Source organism: Oryctolagus cuniculus, chromosome 10 (assembly GCF_051225735.1).
Source record: "Oryctolagus cuniculus isolate XC-2025 breed Fujian yellow rabbit chromosome 10, ASM5122573v1, whole genome shotgun sequence".
Classification (NCBI taxonomy): Eukaryota; Metazoa; Chordata; class Mammalia; order Lagomorpha; family Leporidae; genus Oryctolagus; species Oryctolagus cuniculus.
In genome coordinates this window covers 105,322,820-105,342,332 of record NC_142876.1, presented here as the reverse complement: position 1 = coordinate 105,342,332, position 19,513 = coordinate 105,322,820, and the positions used below count along the sequence as shown (strand labels likewise).

Genomic DNA, 19,513 nt, shown 5'->3' with positions numbered 1-19,513 from the left:
CCCTCAGGTGACCCTGGTCATCTCCAGAGTCCTATGAGGTTTCTGCGCCAGAACCTGAACTGTCTGCTATCTAATGTCTGAAACGCCCGTATTTTGTTGACAAAGTCTAGGTGTGCTCAGGTTAGCTGTGGGCCACCTTTGTCTATGAATCCCTGTTTGCTTCCCTGTGGCATAGAGATCCTTATGACTCATGCTGTTCCTCTCATCCCCAAATCACAGACTCACCCAAATGCGTTCCCAGTATGTTACACTTCTGTAATCTTGTATTCTGTCTTCTTTCATGGGACTCTTGGCCCATTCTTGGTGGCTGATTTTTATACAAACAAATGCTCAGCAAATAAATACCAATGAGTGACTTATTTGCTGAAGAGGGGATTCACATTTGGACTTAACAACATTGAGAAGATCCGAAATTCCAAGTATATAGGAAAAATGTGGTGATGTAAAAAGCATTTCAATCATTGATAGATGCCTAAATACTTTTTGGACCCTCCAAAATCTTAGTCTCATTTTCCAAAAATTCTGGTAAGATCTAAGGGACACACAGTGACTAGATTACTTGCTACAGTCTGCCTGATGGACAGGAAGAACATGGATTCTTACAGGCTGGCTTTAGCTGCCAGATCTCACTGAGGGGGCCCTACCACACATACCTGATGGTATGTAGGCACTTCTATACAGCCCATTTCTATCCTGGAGATTTCCTGTGGTCCCAAAGAAATGGTCTATGTGCTACACGAAGAAGAGATAAAAACAGGGGAATGAGATAAAGAGCAAAGGAATACGTGACTATGCAATCTGTTTGAGATGTACTTGATTACAAATTCACCTTCTGTTAGACTGTGACCAGCACAGGGTTGAGATGGTCTTCATTTTACAGCTTCAGGCTCTGCCACAAAATCTGTGCTTAGTCAGTGTGTCAAACAGTGCATCATGAATTGGATCAGGAACTAAACAGTTGGCTGCAAACTCTAGTGGCGTCGACTCCCCACATGGATGGTTCTGGTTCTGACTTACAGTCAAGAACTTACAGTCTTGAGTTAATGCAACATAGAACTCCCAAAACTCTAGGACCAAAACAGAAACAGAGCAAAGGATGTTGAACCCACCTCTTGATGCTCAGCTATCTACTAAACTCAACTTGAAAGTGAGCAACTTTAGCAGTGTACCTCTTGAGTCAAGAAATCAGAGAAAACAGATGAATGCAAAAATTGGTTTCTATTTAAGTGCTATAATGATCCTAGGAACAGTTCTTAAAATGCAGTAACCACTTGTACACAGAAATACATATCACATTACTTAGAAAATACTGTTCTCAGAGGGATGCAAGAAAAAAAAGTGACTCTGAATGACTCAAATCCTAATGAACCTTCATCAAGACAACAGTTCAGACATGATGGTACAGACCTTTTTTTTAAAAAGTGTCTAGCAGAGTTAATGTAGAATGAGTGAAAAGCAAAGAATTACCTTCCCCAACCTGCCTCAGAAGATCTTACTCCAGCTACTCAGAATAGCCTTCAGCCATCTAGAAAAATACCAAGAAGTCAACCAATAGTAAAGGGAACAAGGGAAACCCGTAGTTACATACCGCAGAAAATGACATGGTAAAAAGCATACATCTCATAGCGATTTGACTTCTTCATGAATGCATAATTCATAAAGTTATAATTAAAGGAGATAGAGATAGACTAATGTTCCCCATAAAGATGCCACTCAAAACTGTAGCTATAAATGTGTTAACTGGCTCCTGGGAACCAATGCCATGAACAGGGGCGAATTCTATATGCCAAAATCAAAATTTAATCAACATGGCAAGGCAGACCAAGCTGACTCTTCCACCAATAGTCTTAGGCTAACTAAGGAGTCGTTTAGGGTTTGATGAACCTGTGCCGGGTGGAGACAAGAGACAGAGACAGAGCCACAGCTGAAGAGAGGCCAATAAGAGATGACCACAGCTGACAGAGGAGAGTCTGTGTGGAAAAATTAACTGGCCATTTGGGTCCCTACCAGCTATAGTATAGGAAGCACATGATTGTTAAATAATATAAAAGCACCTACACTAAGAGTTGAAATAAAAATCCACAGAGGACAATCTCTGTCCCCACAATCCAGCCCAGCAAACTCCTGGAGGAAGATATGAAGTAGACTGGCCAATAATTCCTTGAATTCATCACAGCTGTCTTTGTTATAGGAAAGGTGCTAAGATGGTATGGCCAATGACATGACCATCAGCCCAGTCCCTCAATGCCATCCCACCACTAACTAGTGATGTAAAACTCTGGGGTTCAGTTGTCCAACGTGTAGCAAAGTTACTCTTAACCATTTTGTGAAACAAAGAAGCCGCAGTGTAGACTGCATTCTCACTAAGCCCCTTCCAGTTCAATTTCTCTAGCATCTCTAACACCTAGCTGGTGCTCAACCCAAATTGGAAGTACTTTTCACCAACAAAGGACTCTTAAGCATGTTTTCCTTTCCTTTCCATTAGGATGATGTATTGTCTACATGATTGCGGTAGTGTTCGACAGACATTAGGGTCCTCACATAAGCATATCTGAAATTTTCTGACAATTTCCAAATGCCACAAAACCTCAATCTTAATTCTGACTAACACTTTTCAAGTGCCTACTCTACACTACAAACTGTTAAACTCAGTGAGATATGGGAACACAAGACCTGTTCCTTGTCATCAGTGTTTGGCCATCTGAAGTTAAAGACATGTAGTGATAGAATTAACTGTAGTTCAACAACTAGTTAAAAAACATTTATCAAAACTCAAGCTCAGCATCAAAGATCTTTGATCTATAGGCCAGGATTCTTCATTTTCACCCACCCTTCCCCAGGTTGGGTGGAGCATTGTAAGTCAACCCAGTACTGGAAAGGAAACACAATGACATTTCCAGTTCAGTCAGTGAAGTTTTCTCAGGGAACATTTTATGTGTGGCAGCAATGGCCTCCCATGGAAGGGAATGAGAAACCACCAGAGAGGTCTTGACATATAGACAGACGTAACTAGAAATACTGCCACTTTGGGTTTGGTGCTTTGGCAGACTGCATGAGTGACATAGGCACGGTACCCAGGAGAGGTGTAGTCCAGACCAATAAGAAATACCTGAAAATGAAGGGCTAACAAACTAGATCAAGTACCAAATATTACTTCTTGTTCAGTAACAGTTGTGTTTGATAGAATTCAACCCTGGCTTGTTTTCAGGTAAATTATAGCTACAATACAGGCTCAAGACCCAACACCTGGACTGAGTTGAACTCAAGCGTTTATCAACTAAGATAGCAACCATCTGGCCTCTTATTAGGCTATAGCCAAAACTTAAATGAGTGTTGCCTTGGTGATTAAATTATCATTAAAGAGTGGCCCACCCTTTGAAGAGGGCAGCAAGCAATACCCCTTCAGCCCCACATGGGGCTGCATATTATTTTTCCCCCGGTCATTACAGTTTAATTTCAAACTTCTGTATCTAACCCAGAGTCTCAGAATCCATGAACTACGCCAACAAAACAGCCTTCTTTCAATTGCCACACTTATGGGTGGACTGTATAAATTAAACTGCCCCAAGTCCTACACCTCTCTAGGGATGGCCCTAAGGTTACAGGATTTTCCCTCTCCTTAGAAATCAAAAAGCAAACCTAAAGGTCAATTTAACAGTAATTTTAGCAAAGTCAAAAAACGTAACCAGAAAAGATTAGCTTGAAGCCACATGTCCCTCTCCTGAGACAACTCAGAATGGCCAGCCCTTAAGGTGCCCCCAGACACCACACAAAACCAACAACAGTTGACTTACGGTCTTGTGTTTCCCCTTCTGACTCCTTAGAAAGCCACGGTTCTTCAGAGTGGAGGTTGGTAGAGGGGGCAGTAGCTTGGAGGTCTCTACCGAGAGCAGACTGAACACACGAGAGAACTTCATCTCCATTAACAAAGCGGACCTTGACTCTTGCAAGCTGGACTTTTCCCACAAGCCCATTCAGTCACCATGGACGCAACTTCTAGAGGCCAGTAAGCTCTTGTCACACTCCCAAGCAGCAAGCTTTAGAAAGGACTGCAGGCACCGGCCAACTTCTCCCGCTGTCTGGAGCGTTGTGGCTCTTGGCCTAGAAATTTAATAGCCTCTGGCTGCAAAGCCTGTGCAGGTGAAACCTGTAATTCCATTCACCTGCCTTGCACAAGAGAGGCTGCCTGTGAGCACCAGTGCCCTATTTTCTAACCAGCCATCGCCATCGACACTTTCTGGATGGCCACAGGAACACGGTGGGTGCATTCTTCAGAAAATGCAGGTGGCTCTATTTTTCAGGAAGTACAAGATCATTTCCCAGAGCCTGCCTGGGAGAAGCAACTGTCCAAACAGCATTTTGAAGCCTAGGTCCAGAAGATGGTTCTCACACCTCGCTGCCTGGAAGCTTATTAAGGTACAAGTTCCCAGACCTGACTCTCTGAGAGTCTGAGTCAGTGGTCTGTGAATCTATATCTGCATGAGTGTTCCATGAGCCACATCCTGGAGGGAGATGATGTAAAACAACCCTCAGTTACAGTCCAAGGGCCTGTGGATGCAGCCCAGCTGAACATGATATCTCGAGTGTTTCCCACAACTCCAAACACCTGGAAGGCCATGCACACTCCAACTTCCTGCTGTAACTTGCTGCAAACAGCAGTGGCTCCAGAGCCTCTCCAGAGGGCAAGGGACAAACAGGGGTGCTGCAAGCAAGAACTAGGACACAGTGCTTGGACTTCAGATGGTGTGCTTATGTGGGGGAGCTGGGGAACAGAGTGATGCTGCCTGTCGGGCAAAGGACTTCATCACTGAAATGGAAGTGATTCACAAAGATGGCGGAATTCTGCACTAGTTGTAAGTATCACTGTGTCCATCTGGCCCCCTGGATTCTAAGCTCATTGAAGACAAGGGACTGTGTTGTTGATTGTACTGCCTTCGGCAGAGAACTCCACACAGTCGGTGCTCAGTTATTTAAGTTAACCATTGTAACTGCCTATCTCTTAAATGACACCCTAACACCCATAGACAGAGATCTCACTAGATCCTAGGCTCTCCCAAGTCAAAGCTGTCATACAGAGTTGGCCAGGCTGTGCACTGCAAAGAGGTAAGACACCAAAGAGGCGGTCAGTTACATGACAGCCATCAAAGACCTGAACCTGTAGCCGCTAAAACTGTAGAATGCTTCGAAGAAAGCTGGTAGCAATCTTCCTGATTTAGGATTAAATAAGGATTTCTTAGCTATGCCAACAGGACAAGAAACAAAAGAAAACATAGAAAAAAAATGGGACTTATTCAAAATTTCTAAATCTGCTTCCAAGCCGACATATGCGGGCATCTGCCGCGGATGGCCATGTACTACTGCTCCAGCGTCTCCAACGGGCGGACTCCGCAGCCGTACAGCACAGAACTCAATACCCTGAAGGCTCGCAGCTTCAAGGAGAGGCTTCCCGGCGAGACCGTGGGCGTGGCGCCTGCGGCTTGTGGATAAAGCTGTCCTGGTGGTCCTGAAGCTGAGATTTAGGTGCACACCGCCACCTACAGGAAGGCGGCCGCCACCCTCAGCAGCGTCCACAAGGATACGCGCAGCTCTGCGCATGGCTGCCCTGGCCAAGGCCTCCTGCGCCTCCTCACCCACCAAAAGCAACAGAGATGGGCTTTTTCTCAAACAGAAAAAGTGAATGAGAACCCACAGAACGGACGATAACTTGTGCAAATCCTATATGACAAGAGACTTGCATCTCGATTATATAAAGAATTTCTAGAACTCGATAGTAAAAAGACAACCCAACTTTTTTTTTTCTTTTTGACAGGCAGAGTGGACAGTGAGAGAAAGAGACAGAGAGAAAGGTCTTTCTTTTTCCATTGGTTCACCCCACAATGGCCACTGCGGCCGGCGCACCGCACTGATCCGAAGGCAGGAGCCAGGTGCTTCCTCCTGGTCTCCCATGCGAGTGCAGGGCCCAAGGACTTGGGCCATCCTCCACTGCACTCCCAGTCCAGTGGAGAGCTGGACTGGAAGAGGAGCAACCGGGACAGAATCTGGCACCCCAACCAGGACTAGAACCTGGTGTGCCGGCGCTTCAGGCAGAGGATTAACCTATTGAGCCGCGGCACCGGCCCACAACCCAACTTTTTAAAATGAGCTCAGTGAACAAGCATTTCTCCTAGGAAGATGTGCTATGGTCAATACAGACGTGAAAAATATGTTCAACATGATTAGTCACAATTGAAATGAAATCTAAACTACAGATACCACTCACTTCCATTAACACAGCCGGAATCAAAAAGACAGGTGTTGGTGAGGATTTGAAAAAATCAGAGTTGTCGCACAGTGCTAGTGGTACTGTGAAACAGTGGAGCTGCTTATAAAATTGTCTAGCAGTTCTTCAAGAAATTAAATATAGCGTAGTCACCGTATGACCTATCAGTCCCACTCCCAAGTGAACATACCTCTATATCAAAATGGCTACATAAATGTTCAGAGCAGCTTTATAATAACTATACAATGGACACAATCCAAATGTCCATCCACCGATGAATAAACCCAAAGTGGTATACCACGCAATGGGCTGCTGTTCGCAGCAGAAAGAAACGAGGTACTAATACACACTACAAAATGGATCGACTTCCCGAGTGGGAAGGCATTGGGCGCAGCAGGTAAGGCACCACCTAGGATGCCCACTTCCCATATCATAGTGCTTGGGCTCTTCAAGTCTAGGCTTCACTCCCCATTCCAGCTTCCTGCTAATGTGTACCCTGGGGGGCACATCAGGTGTTGCCTCAAATACTGAGGATCCTGCCACCCAAGTGAAAGACCTGGATTAAGTTTGGGGCTCCTGGCTTCAGCCTAGCCCCAATTGACGTGGACATCTGGAGAGTGAACAAGTGTATGGATGATGTCTCTGTGTCCGTCTTTCTCTCTCGCTATGTTTTTCCACCTTTAAAAAAATGAAAATAAAAATTTCGTTTTCAAAAAATAAGAGCAACACACACACACATACATATTTTTAAACATGCTTAAGGTGGTGGCCATTAGCACAGTAGTTAATCTCTAATTGGCATGTCTATATCCTGGAATGCCTGGGAATCCCAGCTCCTCCACTTCCAATCCAGCTTCTTGCTAAGGAGCACCCTGGAAGGCAGAAGATGAAATCCAAAGGGCTTGGGTCCCTGCCACCCATATGGGATACCCAGATGGAGTTCCTGGCTGCTGGCTTCAATCTGGCCCAACCCTGGTTGTTGTGAGCATTTGAGGAGTGAACCAGCAGATGAAAAGTCTCTGTCTCTGTTCTCCTGCTTTTCAAATAAAAAATGAAAATAAATTTGAAAAAGATTTTAAAGAACTCTTTAAAAAATGCTAAGTGAAAAAAAGTAGAAAATATATGCTAAACCAAGAAAAAGCACATGTTGTATGTGCATGGATACCCTAAGATATCCTCACTACTGGAAAAAAGGGTATCCATCCTGAGTTCAAAGTATTTACATCTGGTTAACTATTCCAGTAAGTTAAGCACAAAGGAAAACAACTAACAGAACTATTCAAGGTGGTCATCTCTCCATGCAAAATTAGATTTCAGGAACACATAAACTAACCATGTACTCAAAGGACAAGAACACAGCTTGTGCCCTCCACAGTATGAGAATAAGTTTGTTACCAATGTGCAGGGAGGACTATAGTGAACGAAAAATAACCACAGTTTTAGAACAGCTCAGTGACTATTGCTTTTTTCCTTAGTGCTTTCCAAAAACCTGCTGGCACTGTGGTTAAGATAACCATCACTAAGACGTAAGACCATAAAGGGGGCTGGCCCTGTGAAATAGTAGGTAAAGCCGCAGCCTGCAGTGTTGGCATCCCCTTTGGGTGGCTATGCAAGACCAGGCTGCTCCACTTCCGATCCAGTTCTATGCTATGGCCTGGAAAAGCAGTGGAAGATGGCCCAAGTGCTTGAGCCCCTGCACTTGCGTGGGAGACCTGGAGGAAGCTTCTGGCTCCTGGCTTTGGATTGGCCCAGCTCTGGCTGTTGTGGCTGTTTGGGGAATGAACCAGCAGGTGGAAGATCTCTCTGCCTCTACAGTGACCAAAGTGGCTGTCTATGGAAAAGCCTAGAAGTTTGTGATCAAAGACCAGTTAGTGAGTGGATCTGATCTTGATCTGCGTGTTGGCAATCCATCATGCTTACTTTGCTTGTCTCCGTGCTGAGCTTCCTTGAAAGTAGAACTAACGCTGGGGTGAGAATTTGCCTTACAGATATATCTAGTGCTGTAGGCGCTAAGGGCAAGTCTGTCTTCTGCCCTAATCTCCTACCACCCTTGGTGTGTTCTTGCTCTTAGCGTGCTGATTCCTCTCTCCCCTTAAGGATCTCCAGTTTTTCTCAGAAGGGTCCCTAGATGGTAATGGGTATAGGTAAGTTTCCACCTTTAACCCTGCTATGCTTACTGCTTTCCTCTGATATTCTCACCTCAATAAATGGGAGGGGTCTGAATGCATTGGGAGAAACTTACGAGATTGTACAGCCTTATTTGATTTCCAAGTTTATAAAAATCATAGCATCCAAACGTCCACAAGCCAAAACTCCCACTTCTTCCCGGGAAGAGGGAAAAAGTGATTCTTAAGGAAATGTCTGTCTTGACTTAAGGATTTCCATGGAGAAAGAACCAATGGTGGGGATGGGGGTGGGTGCTGTGGCACTTCGGGTTAACGCCCTGGTCTGAAGCACTGGCATCCCATATGGGCGCCGGTTCTAGTCCCGGCTGCTTCTCTTCTGATTCAGCTCTCTGCTATGGCCTGGTAAAGCAGTAGAAGATGGCCCAAGTCCTTGGGACCCTGCACCCACATGCAAGACCTGGAAGAAGCTCCTAGCTCCTGGCTTTGGATTGGTGCAGCTCCAGCTGTTGAGGCCATCTGGGGAGTGAACCATCAGATGGAAGACCTCTCTCTCTCTGCCTCTCCTCTCTCTGTGTAACTCTGACTTTCAAATAAAATAAATAAACTTTAAAAAAAAAAAAAGAAGAAGAACCAATGGGATGTAAGAATGTCCAACTTCCTGAGCCATGCCGAAGCAGAGGTTAATTTAGAAATCTAGTAGTTCAAGACCTGTGGGGAAGAGGCAACAGAGTTGTATTCAAAACAGCGAAAGTCATGCTTTATCTAATAATCTAAAAGATACATCAGCCCTAGCCATCACCGCGGCTCACTAGGCTAATCCTCTGCCTGCGGCGCTGGCACCCTGGGTTCTAGTCCTGGTTGGGGCTCCAGTTCTGTCCTGGTTGCTCCTCTTCCAGTCCAGCTCTCTGCTGTGGCCCAGGAAGGCAGTGGAGGATGGCCTAAGTGCTTGGGCGCCTGCACCCACACGGGAGACCAGGAGGAAGCACCTGGCTCCTGGCTTCAGATCGGCGCAGTGCGCCAGCCGTGGCGGCCATCCATTTGGGGGGTGAACCAATGGAAGGAAGACCTTTCTCTCCGTCTCTCTCTTTCTCACTAACTCTGTCTGTTAAAAAAAAAAAAAAGATACATCAGCCCTTTGACCCAGCTGTGATGGAGGTGAGGCAGAAAGACAGGTGGAGGCAGTCGATAGAGTAACTCTCATGCTCCTTTAAGAAGCTAGCTGTTCCTCTAATGAACCCTAGTCTAGATCAGATGTCCAAGGGACAAAATTTAAAAAAAAAAAAAAAAAGACCAGTCCCAGACTTTCTAAGATGATGAAGGAAGAGAAATGTCAGTCAGTGAGCGTCCCAAAGTGATTCCTATTGAACCCCCGCTCTTCATTGTTTTGGAGATGCCAATGAAGAGAGAGATGAGGACTGGGAAAAGGACAGAACAGGTGCAGGCTGGACAGCGGGGCTGGAGAAGCTAATGGGTACTTAAAGAAACACGAGCTTAAATTTGAAGGGTTCCTGGCATCAAACTTCCCAGTTGCGTGTGCCTCACTGCCCCCACCTAATTTTAATCATTCTCTTGCTGGCAAGACACAGGGGGCAATACAGGTAACTGCTTGGTTACCCTTTATGGTTACCACTTGGGAGTTACAAGCAAGAAGAATAGTGAACCTTTTCAGAGGACCTTGTGGTTGTTTGCCTGCTGGATCTGCTTCCCACTTGCAGGAGCACAGAAACCAAACTGGTGCGGAAGGTGGCACAGCTGTGGGCCCTGGGACAACATCAATTTAGCTCAGGAACAGGAGTGGAGGAGCATTAACACCGGCCATCCCTGTGGGGTTTCCCGTTAATTAGACTCTTCAACAAAGAGCTCTGTGTCTCATTACTAGAAGATTGGTTGCCATGGCTGTGGGGGAAACTCGGTTGCACAGCTTAGCAAGGGTCGTCTACCTGGAAAAGTGAGCTACAAAAAGAGAAGCAGCCACCAGATGATTTAGGGTTCACTTATGTTTTCCAATTCTGGAGGCTACAACAGACTTCAAGGTGAATCATAGAGGGTAGGTGGTGGGCAGTGGCTCCCAAGCCAGTCGCAAGGACAGAAGCACACACCTGCAACGTGTGAATCATGTATCTTTTCCAAATGTAGTATTTAAAAATCTCTTTCTGGATTCTGCTCAGAGAAATGAACAAATAGTTATGGGACATACTTTATGCCATGCATCACAAAGAATCTTAGTTTATTTAATCTCCCAAGACTGACAGGAAGTGATTCTTTTTTTTTTTTTTTGACTCAGATTCTCTCAGACTCTGATTCTCAAGCTAAAGGTTGTCTCAGAATCTCCTAAATCGCTTCTTTATCACCAGATTACGGGGCCTCACACCAATTTCTGATTTTGGATGTCTGGGATGGGGCCTGAAATCCTGCATTTCCAGAAAGTTCTCTGTGTGAGGCTGATGTTGGTCAGGGACATTTCTAGATGTTTCTTCCTGGCAGAACTCCGGTGTATAGGAAAGAGTGGTAGTTTAAGCAATGACTTAAGAAGGGCTGCAACGAAAGAGAGGTTTCCTACCGATTTTTAGTGCCTTCGGAGACCCTGCAGTGCTTGAATCGACTGATTTCGCAATAGGCAGACAACACCAGGTGTAACAAAGACCTGGTTCTCAGGCAAACTATCATTGTAACATCATTGTAAACAAACCAAGTGAGAATTGTTGTCATATCTACCTGAAGTCAAAAGTTTTTTTTTAAATTAATCTCTAACTGGACTTGCTGGCCTTGATTGGGAAAATCAGAACAGCTACCTAGGATACTATAGCAAGTTTTTTTTTTTTTTTTTAAGATTTTATTTATTTATTTGAGAGGTAGAGTTACAGATAGTGAGAGGTAGAGACAGAGAGGGAGGTCTTCCATCTGCTGCTTCACTCCTCAAATGGCCACTACAGCCGGAGCTGTGCCGATCCGAAGCCAGGAGCCAGGTGCTTCCTACTGGTCTCCTATGTGGGTACAGGGTCCCAAGCACTTGGGCCATCCTCCAGTGCTTTCTTGGGCCACAACAGAGAGCTGAACTGGAAGAAGAGCAACTGGGACTAGAACCCGGCGCCCATATGGGATGCCAGTGCTGCAGGCAGAGGATTAACCAAGTTAGCCATGGCGCCGGCCCCCATGTAGCAAGTTTTTAAAAACAAGAACCACTGAGCCGATATTTTGTCTGATTGGTGTGTTAATGATTTGATATAAGTACCATGTCGGCGTGACATAGCTGAAAACATCTGAGAAAAATAAAGCATTGGTACATAATTAACTGATCTGATTGCCTCACTCTGTTTACCTGTTTTCTTTCACTAACACCTGTATGTGAGTATATTGTGGTGAAGGAATTGCGGTTTTGCATTCCTACAGGTAGGGTTAGCATTTGATGACTACGTTGTCCTGCTTACAACACACCAGTTATATCCTGACAGCTTCAACTTATGGAATGTAATACTATATTGATCCAAACATCTAAGTTGTGTTTTAATGATTCTAAGTATAACTATTTTTTTCTTCCCTTTATCTGAAGTGACTTTGAGAACCGTGAAAGTTATGGTAAGGATATGGAATTCCAACTCTACAAGTCTCTTTGGGCAGTGTGAGTTTGATTTTTATTCGCCTTCCAATGCACAAACACATTTCTGCCTATGAAATCATCTTGAAAAACCAACTGAGCTTCCGTAGGCTAGAGCCTCTAGAATTTCAGAGGACAGAAGAAAACGCGAAATTACATCAGAAGGGTTCAGTCACCAAAATCCAGCCATTGGGAAACTTCACAGAACAAATGAGTTGATTTCTTCAAGTCACAAAAAAAGAGGTAGAGAAACGTGTAGATTAAAACACCTCAAAGATACTTATTTTTCAAAAGGTATCTTACCAAGACAGTCAGGAAAGGGAGCAGAGGAGTTGAAGAAGCACTTCAGAAAGGAGAAATCCAAATAGTCAATAAATAAGACAAGTGCTGAAGGGCAATGCGAATTAAAACCACAGCTACAGACTCCTACCTGGCCCACAGAATGAAATGTAAATATTGGCAAGAATCTCCAGGAACTCTGAAACTGCTTGTTGGAATGTAAATTGGTTCGACTATTTGGGGAAAAACTATTTGAAATCATCTGATATATTCAAAGACAAATATCCAGTGCTGGGCTGCTAAATGGTTAACAACCAGCTCCCTGGAGAGCAAACCGTGAAACAGTGTTGGCTTATTTCCAGGGGATAACTAGTTCCACGATGGCCTCCCTGACTGTGGAGTTAAGATGCACAGTAGCATACCAGTACACAGTATTTGTGCCACACAGGTGTAACTGGCAGAAGTAACCTCAAGAGTATAGATATTAAATGCCATAAAATAATCCTCAGCATGTGGCACCTTTAGTTTTAATATAATTTATCTGTAAGTTTTTAAAATTTAATTTTTAATAGCATGTATATTAGCAATTTGCTTATAAAACTTATTTAACAATCGGCTCTTGGGGGCCCTGTGAGTCAGCCCCTCCACACACACATGCTGGCATGATACCATCCCATGACCCAGGCAGTCTGGAGGAATGTCTTCATACATGCCCCTGCAGAAACAGTTCTGTTTTCTGTAACCACTTGGAAGTGAAAATAATCCTCTGATGCCATCCTCACTGGGTCAAGCAACTTCAGTATGCCCAGAGAGGGAGGTTTTTTAGACAATCATAAACTAAAACTGGAGCTAAACTAAAACTGTGAGAAAGGAGCAAAAAGTAATCCAAGTGTGTTATCAAGGTGGCAGCCGTGGGCAACGAGGGCTCAACTGTTTGGAGACCCCTGAGAAAATGTGCGAAGTGCCTGCAGGATTGTCTGTGGGGCAGGAGGCAGGAGTGTCTTTCCACCAACAGCGCCCCCCCCGCCCCGCTCTTAGGGGGCTTCTCAAGGCTCGCTAGCAACCTGACACAGACACCTTTGCCCTTGGCCCTGAGGTTATCATAACGGATGGTGAAAATGGTGATTCTCTCCTCCACAAAAAAAAAAAAAAAAAAAAAAAAATCTACAAAAAGAGACTGAAGTGATGGTCCGAATCCAACCTGAACACTTCCGAGGGAGAAATGTAAGCTCTCTCTTCCAGCGATGCCAGAGTGTGGGCACACCCAGCTTTGGCCCCCTAAGTCAGGTGTGTGGCCAGTGCAGAGGGCAGAGACAAGGGACTCAGTCCTGCACTTGCTTCCATCTCTTCTGTAGCTCAGAGGGCCACGTCGCCTGGAGAACGGTCCCTTGGAAGCCCAGGCAGCTAAGCATCGGCCAAGAGAGAACACTTAGGAAATTACTGATTCATAGTACTTGAAATTACTAGGTTTCGTTTGCTTCTCAGTAGTAAACAAAGAGGTCAGACGAGACTGTTTCCACGGTCCTGTTCTGCGCACAGCTTCCTATTTTGTGCCGTTCTGGACGGATCACATTGAGTCAGAGAGCTCTTTTGACTCAATGACAGAATGAGAAGAGGCTCTTCAGATGGAAAAGCCGGAGTTTCTGGGGCCCGAGGGAAGAGTGGTGGCCCTTATTGGCTGGAGAGTGAATTGAGACTCTCAAGTCTGGGCTCGACTATCTGAAGTAAAATATTTGGGACAAGTGGCAGGCTTTGAAAGCTTTCATTTTTCTCTAGAGGTAAAAATGGCATGCTGCTTCTATAACACGTAGTGTGTTACCCTGCTGTACTAGAGTCCACTTGCTGTTGTTAATCACGCAGACTGGGCAAGTTTTAAAGGAAAGAGATGTGGGCTCATGGTCCTGGAGGTGCAAGGACCTTCAGTCGGACTGCACCTGTGATGACCTCCTTACTCGTGGAGTCCTGAGGCTGTGCAGGGCACCACAAGGTGAGAGCCGTGGAGCACGAGTGTTCATGGGTATCTTCTAGTTTCCCTCCGCTCATAAACCACCAGGATTTTATTATGAGGCCTCCACCCATGACCTTACCTGAGCCCAACCACATCGTGAAACACCACAGTCAGATTAAGCTTCCACCCTCCTAGTGTCTCAGGATGGGGATTTTTTTTTTTAACAGGCAGAGTGGACAGTGAGAGAGAGAGACAGAGAGAAAGGTCTTCCTTTTTGCCGTTGGTTCACCCTCCAATGGCCGCTGCGGCCGGTGCGCTGCAGCCAGCCCACCGCACTGATCCGATGGCAGGAGCCAGGCACTCATCCTGGTCTCCCATGGGGTGCAGGGCCCAAGGACTTGGGCCATTCTCCACTGCACTCCCTGGTCACAGCAGAGAGCTGGTCTGGAAGAGGGGCAACCGGGACAGAATCCGGCGTCCCCATGATGGGGATTAAACTTCAACAAATAAACCTTGGGGGAACACTCAAATAACATCCAAACCATAGCAATTACCAATATAGGTGTACCAATGTTACATATATATCTCATATACACACACACCTCCCAATATGTTGTAGACCAATATATACTGGCATGCAACATACTGGTATGTATATATGTATATACATACATATATATACATATATATATATATATAAAAACCATACCGGTATGTGTGTGTGTGTGTGTGTGTGTGTATATATACATATACACTTCAATAAAGTGGAACTTAGGTCAAACAGTTTTCTCACCCATGTAATGGTGTATAATACAGTGATATGTATATATTGGCAAATGTGTACATGGTATAGAACATATCTGTGTGTGTGTGTGTATACACAAAGAGAAGTTGGCATGAGTATATAGCCTGAAAAGCCAAAGATACTTTTTATAAATTTTGCTATACTCAAATTGGTTTCCCTTGTATGAGGGGTATTTAAAAGAAGAAAGAAAGAAATACACGTTTCTGGATATTTTATACTTGTTTGACATAAGTTCCACTTTATTGAAGTACCTAACCAAACCACCTGAGCTGCTCCTCCGAATGGCCACAGTACTCATTCTTGATGCAGATCTCCCACTCCCTAATGATTAAGACACATCATAGTCAAATGCACCAGGTCACTCTTTCAACCCAGAGAAAGCAAAGACTGCCATCTTTCCTAAGGGAAGCACACCGAAAACAGTGGTTTTAAGAGGCAGGAGGGGACCCTGATGCCTCCAAGTATAAAGAGAAGGGTAGCAGGGAAGCTTCCTTGAGTGGTCATCCATGCACTGAATCTTGGAGACAGGAATATGTAGTTTACCAAGTAGACAAGGAAAGGAAGCTAGCATTAGGCAGACACAGGCATGATGGAGCATGCTGGTACCAAGTGGAGACCATGGAAATCTATTAGACCTTTATGCCAGTTACCATCACATGCGACTAGTTGCAGCAGCCTTAGTCTGTAATCTACATCAGCAGCAGCCAGCCCATAGCAGTGTGAACCCTGGCATTAGCCTCATTCTGCATTGTTATCAGTAGGCTGTGGGTTCCGTGTGTGATTCAGCATTGTGGCATTAGTGGCCATGGACTACTCATCCCATTCTGTCCCCAACCCTAGACAGCACCACAAAAAGAGCGTAATTGTTCTCTTGTGGGAAGACAAAGGTGGTGGGTCCCCTGACATTGTACAGAAACATGGGGCTGGTCCCTCCACGATGAGGCCCAGAGCCAGGCAGAATCCCATGGCACCTAGCCAGGCGAGTGACGATGGATGATGCATTTGGGACTACCCCAGCAGTAGGAAGAGGCTTACAGAGATAAACTACCCCTATTTTGACACATTCCTAGTTCATTCTGAATAACATACCAGCTTCAGATCTGGGGCAAGCCTGGGCTTGGGCACCCTCTAGTACTTACACAATGACCACATACCAACAGAAGACTTGTGGTAAACCTGGACTTAGAGCACCATCTGGTGCTGAAATATAGAAGTGTCCACTGGCTCAGAGGAAATAAACACATTGCTTAGAATTTCTGAAAGGAGGGGCTGCCGCTGTGGCGTAGTGGGTAAAGCCGTGGCCTGTGGTGCCAGCATCCCATATGGGTGCCAGTTGGAGACTCAGCTGCTCCCCTTCCAATCCAGCTCTCTGCTATGGCCTGGGAAAGCGGTAGAAGATGGCCCAAGTCCTTAGGTCCCTGCACCCGCATGGGAGATCCTGAGGAAGCTCCTGGCTCCTGGCTTCAGATCGGCACAGCTCTGGCTATTGCAGCCAGCTGGGGAGTGAGCCGGTGGATGGAAGACCTCTCTCTCTCTGCCTCTCCTCTCTCTGTGTAACTCTGACTTTCAAATAAATAAAGATTAAAAAAAAAAGCATTTCTGAAAGGATAGCCACAAACAGAACTAGATTATAAAGACTGGAAAGCATCAAAAAATTTCAAGGAACCATGATCTTACCTAACAAACAAAAGGGGCTAGATACCAACCAGACAACAAATGACATCTATCCATTCACGGATGAAGAATGCAAAATAGCTGCTTTAAGGAAACTAGAAACTTCAAGAAAACAAATACAAACAATTCAATATTCTTTTTATTCATTTATTTGACAGGTAGAGTTATAGACAGTGAGAGAGAGAGAGACAGAGAGAAAGGTCTTCCTTCTGTTGGTTCATTCCCCAAATGGCCGCAATGGCTGGAGCTGCGCTGATCCAAAGCCAGGAGCCAGGTGCTTCTTCCAGGTCTTCCACATGGGTGCAGGAGCACAAGCACCTGGGCCATCCTCCACTGCCCTCCCAGGCCACAGCAGAGAGTTGGACTGGAAGAGGAGCAACCGGGACTAGAACCGGCACCCATATGGGATACTGGCGCCGCAGGCAGAGGATTAACCTAGTGAACCATGGCTTCGGCCCCCCAATTCAATATTCTAACAGAGAGAATTAACAGACAGAAGTATTTTTTTAAAAATCAAATAGAAATCCTAGAGCTGAAGCAAAATTTAAAACATAGTAGAAGGCATAACTAGAACAGATCCAACAGAAGAATTTGTGACCATGATAAAGATATAAGATACGAAAACAAGTAATAGAAGGAGAAAAATGAAAAGGCCAAGAGGAATGAAGATAGCTTATGGGAAATTTGGGACAGCATTTAAAAGCAAGTACCTGAGTTGTTGGGGTTCAAGAAGGATTTGAGAAATCCAAAGGGCAGATTGCATATTCACATTGATAATGACAGAAAACTTCCTCAATCTAGAGAAGGGTGCAATTATAAAGGCACAGAATAGGCAGATGTCAACAGATTCCACTCAACCAAGTCTACCCCAAAATAATTATAATCAAAGCTTCTAATCTAAAGATAGAGAGGGGGCCTGGGCTGTGGTGTAGCAGGCTAAGTCTCCACTTGCGGCGTCAACATCCCATATAGGCACCAGCTCATGTCCCAGCCACTCCTCTTCTGATCCAGCTCTTTGCTTATGGCCTGGGAAAGCAGCAGCAGATGGCCCAAGTGTTCGGACCACTGTACTCATACAGGAGACCTGGAAGAAGCTCCTGGCTCCTGGCTTCAGATCAGCTTAGCTCCAGCTGTTGCGGCTTTTGAGCAGCGAATCAGCGAATGGAAGACCTTTCTTTTTGTCTGTAACTCTACACTCAAATAAATAAATAAAATAAATAATCTTTATTTATTTATTTTTATTTATTTATTTATTTATTTTGACAGGCAGAGTGGATAGTGAGAGAGAGACAGAGAGAAAGGTCTTCCTTTGCCGTTGGTTCACCCTCCAATGGCCGCCACGACTGGTGCGCTGCGGCTGGCGCACCGCGCTGATCCGATGGCAGGAGCCAGGTGCTTCTTCTGGTCTCCCATGGAGTGCAGGGCCCTAGCACTTGGGCCATCCTCCACTGCATTCCCTGGCCACAGCAGAGAGCTGGCCTGGAAGAGGGGCAACCGGGACAGAATCCGGCTCCCCAACCAGGACTAGAACCCAGTGTGCCAGCGCCGCTAGGTGGAGGATTAGCCTTTTGAGCCACAGCGCTGGCCTAAAATAAATAATCTTTAAACAAAAAAGAGATAGGGAGGATTCTTGGAGCTGGTGTTGTGGTGCATTTGATTAAGCTGCCACCTATCATACCAACACCCCACATGAGCATCAATTCAAGTCCTGGCTGCTTTGCTTCTGATCCAATTTCCTGCTAATGTGCCCAGGAAAAGCAGTAGAAGATGGCTCAAGTGCTTGGGCTCCTGCGACGTGTATGGGAGACCTAGATCAAGTTCCTGGTTCCTGGCTTTGGCCTGGCCAGCTCAGACTGTCATGGCCATTTGGAGAATCAATCAGTGGACCAAAGATCAGTCTCTCTCAATCTCCCCCTCCCTCTGCCACTCCCATTCAGCCTGTCAAATGAATAAATCTTTAAAAAAAGATTCTCAAAGCTGCAACAGAAAAGAAGTAGATAACACATAGGGGTATCCCCATTCACTTTATGTAAGACTTTTCATCATCATTGGCCAGTGCCGCTGCTCAATAGGCTAATCCTCTGCCTGCAGCACCGGCACCCTGGGTTCTAGTCCCAGTCGGGGTGCCAGATCCTGTCCCGGTTGCTCCTCTCCCAGTCCAGCTCTGTGCTGTGGCCCGGGAGTGCAGTGGAGGATGGCCCAACTCCTTGGGCCCTGCAGCCGCATGGGAGACCAGGAGAAGCACCTGGCTCCTGGCTTCAGATCAGCATGGTGTGCCGGCCACAGCGTGCTGGCTACAGCGGTCATTGGGGGGTGAACCAACGGAATGGGAAGACCTTTCTCTCTCTCTCTCTCTCTCTCACTGTCCATTCTGCATATCCAAAAAAAAATACTTTTCATCAGAAACTTTACAGGCCAGGGGGAAGTATAATGAGACTTTCACAGCACTGACTGAAGAAAACTGCCAACCAAGAACACTTACAAAGCAAATCTATCTTTAAGATAAAGACATCACCAAGGAAAAGCTGAGAGAATTTATCACCACTAGACATGCCCTACAAGAAATGCTAAAGGTAGTTGTTCAAAATGAAAGAATCACATTGTTTAGAAGTAAAACACCAAAAGGTAGAAAACTAACTGGTAAGAATAACTACACAAATTCAGAATGCTCTGACACTGTAAACATGGCACATAAATCATTCATATCTTTAGTATGCACACTAACAATTAAAAATAAGATTAATTACTTTAATACATTAAGAGGTAATACTGAAAATTATAAAATGGAACATCGAAAATTCAAAGTACATGGGATAGGCATTTGGCT

The 19,513-nt window shown here is 45.2% G+C and overlaps 1 long non-coding RNA gene across 4 annotated transcripts in view; it reads right to left on the bottom strand.

The window, feature by feature from the left end:
* Nucleotides 1-3,934, bottom strand: part of LOC149124388 (uncharacterized) — a 90,958-nt gene extending 87,024 nt beyond the window's left edge. For 2 of the 4 annotated variants that reach the window (XR_016214392.1, XR_016214391.1), the window contains exon 1: nucleotides 3,795-3,932. This is a non-coding gene — a long non-coding RNA (uncharacterized LOC149124388). Of the gene's footprint in view, nucleotides 1-653; nucleotides 733-829; nucleotides 1,068-1,467; nucleotides 1,526-3,794 lie in introns of all 4 variants that reach the window. The other 2 variants (XR_016214393.1, XR_016214394.1) reach the window with 2 other exon arrangements.
* Between the last annotated feature and the right edge of the window lie 15,579 nt (nucleotides 3,935-19,513).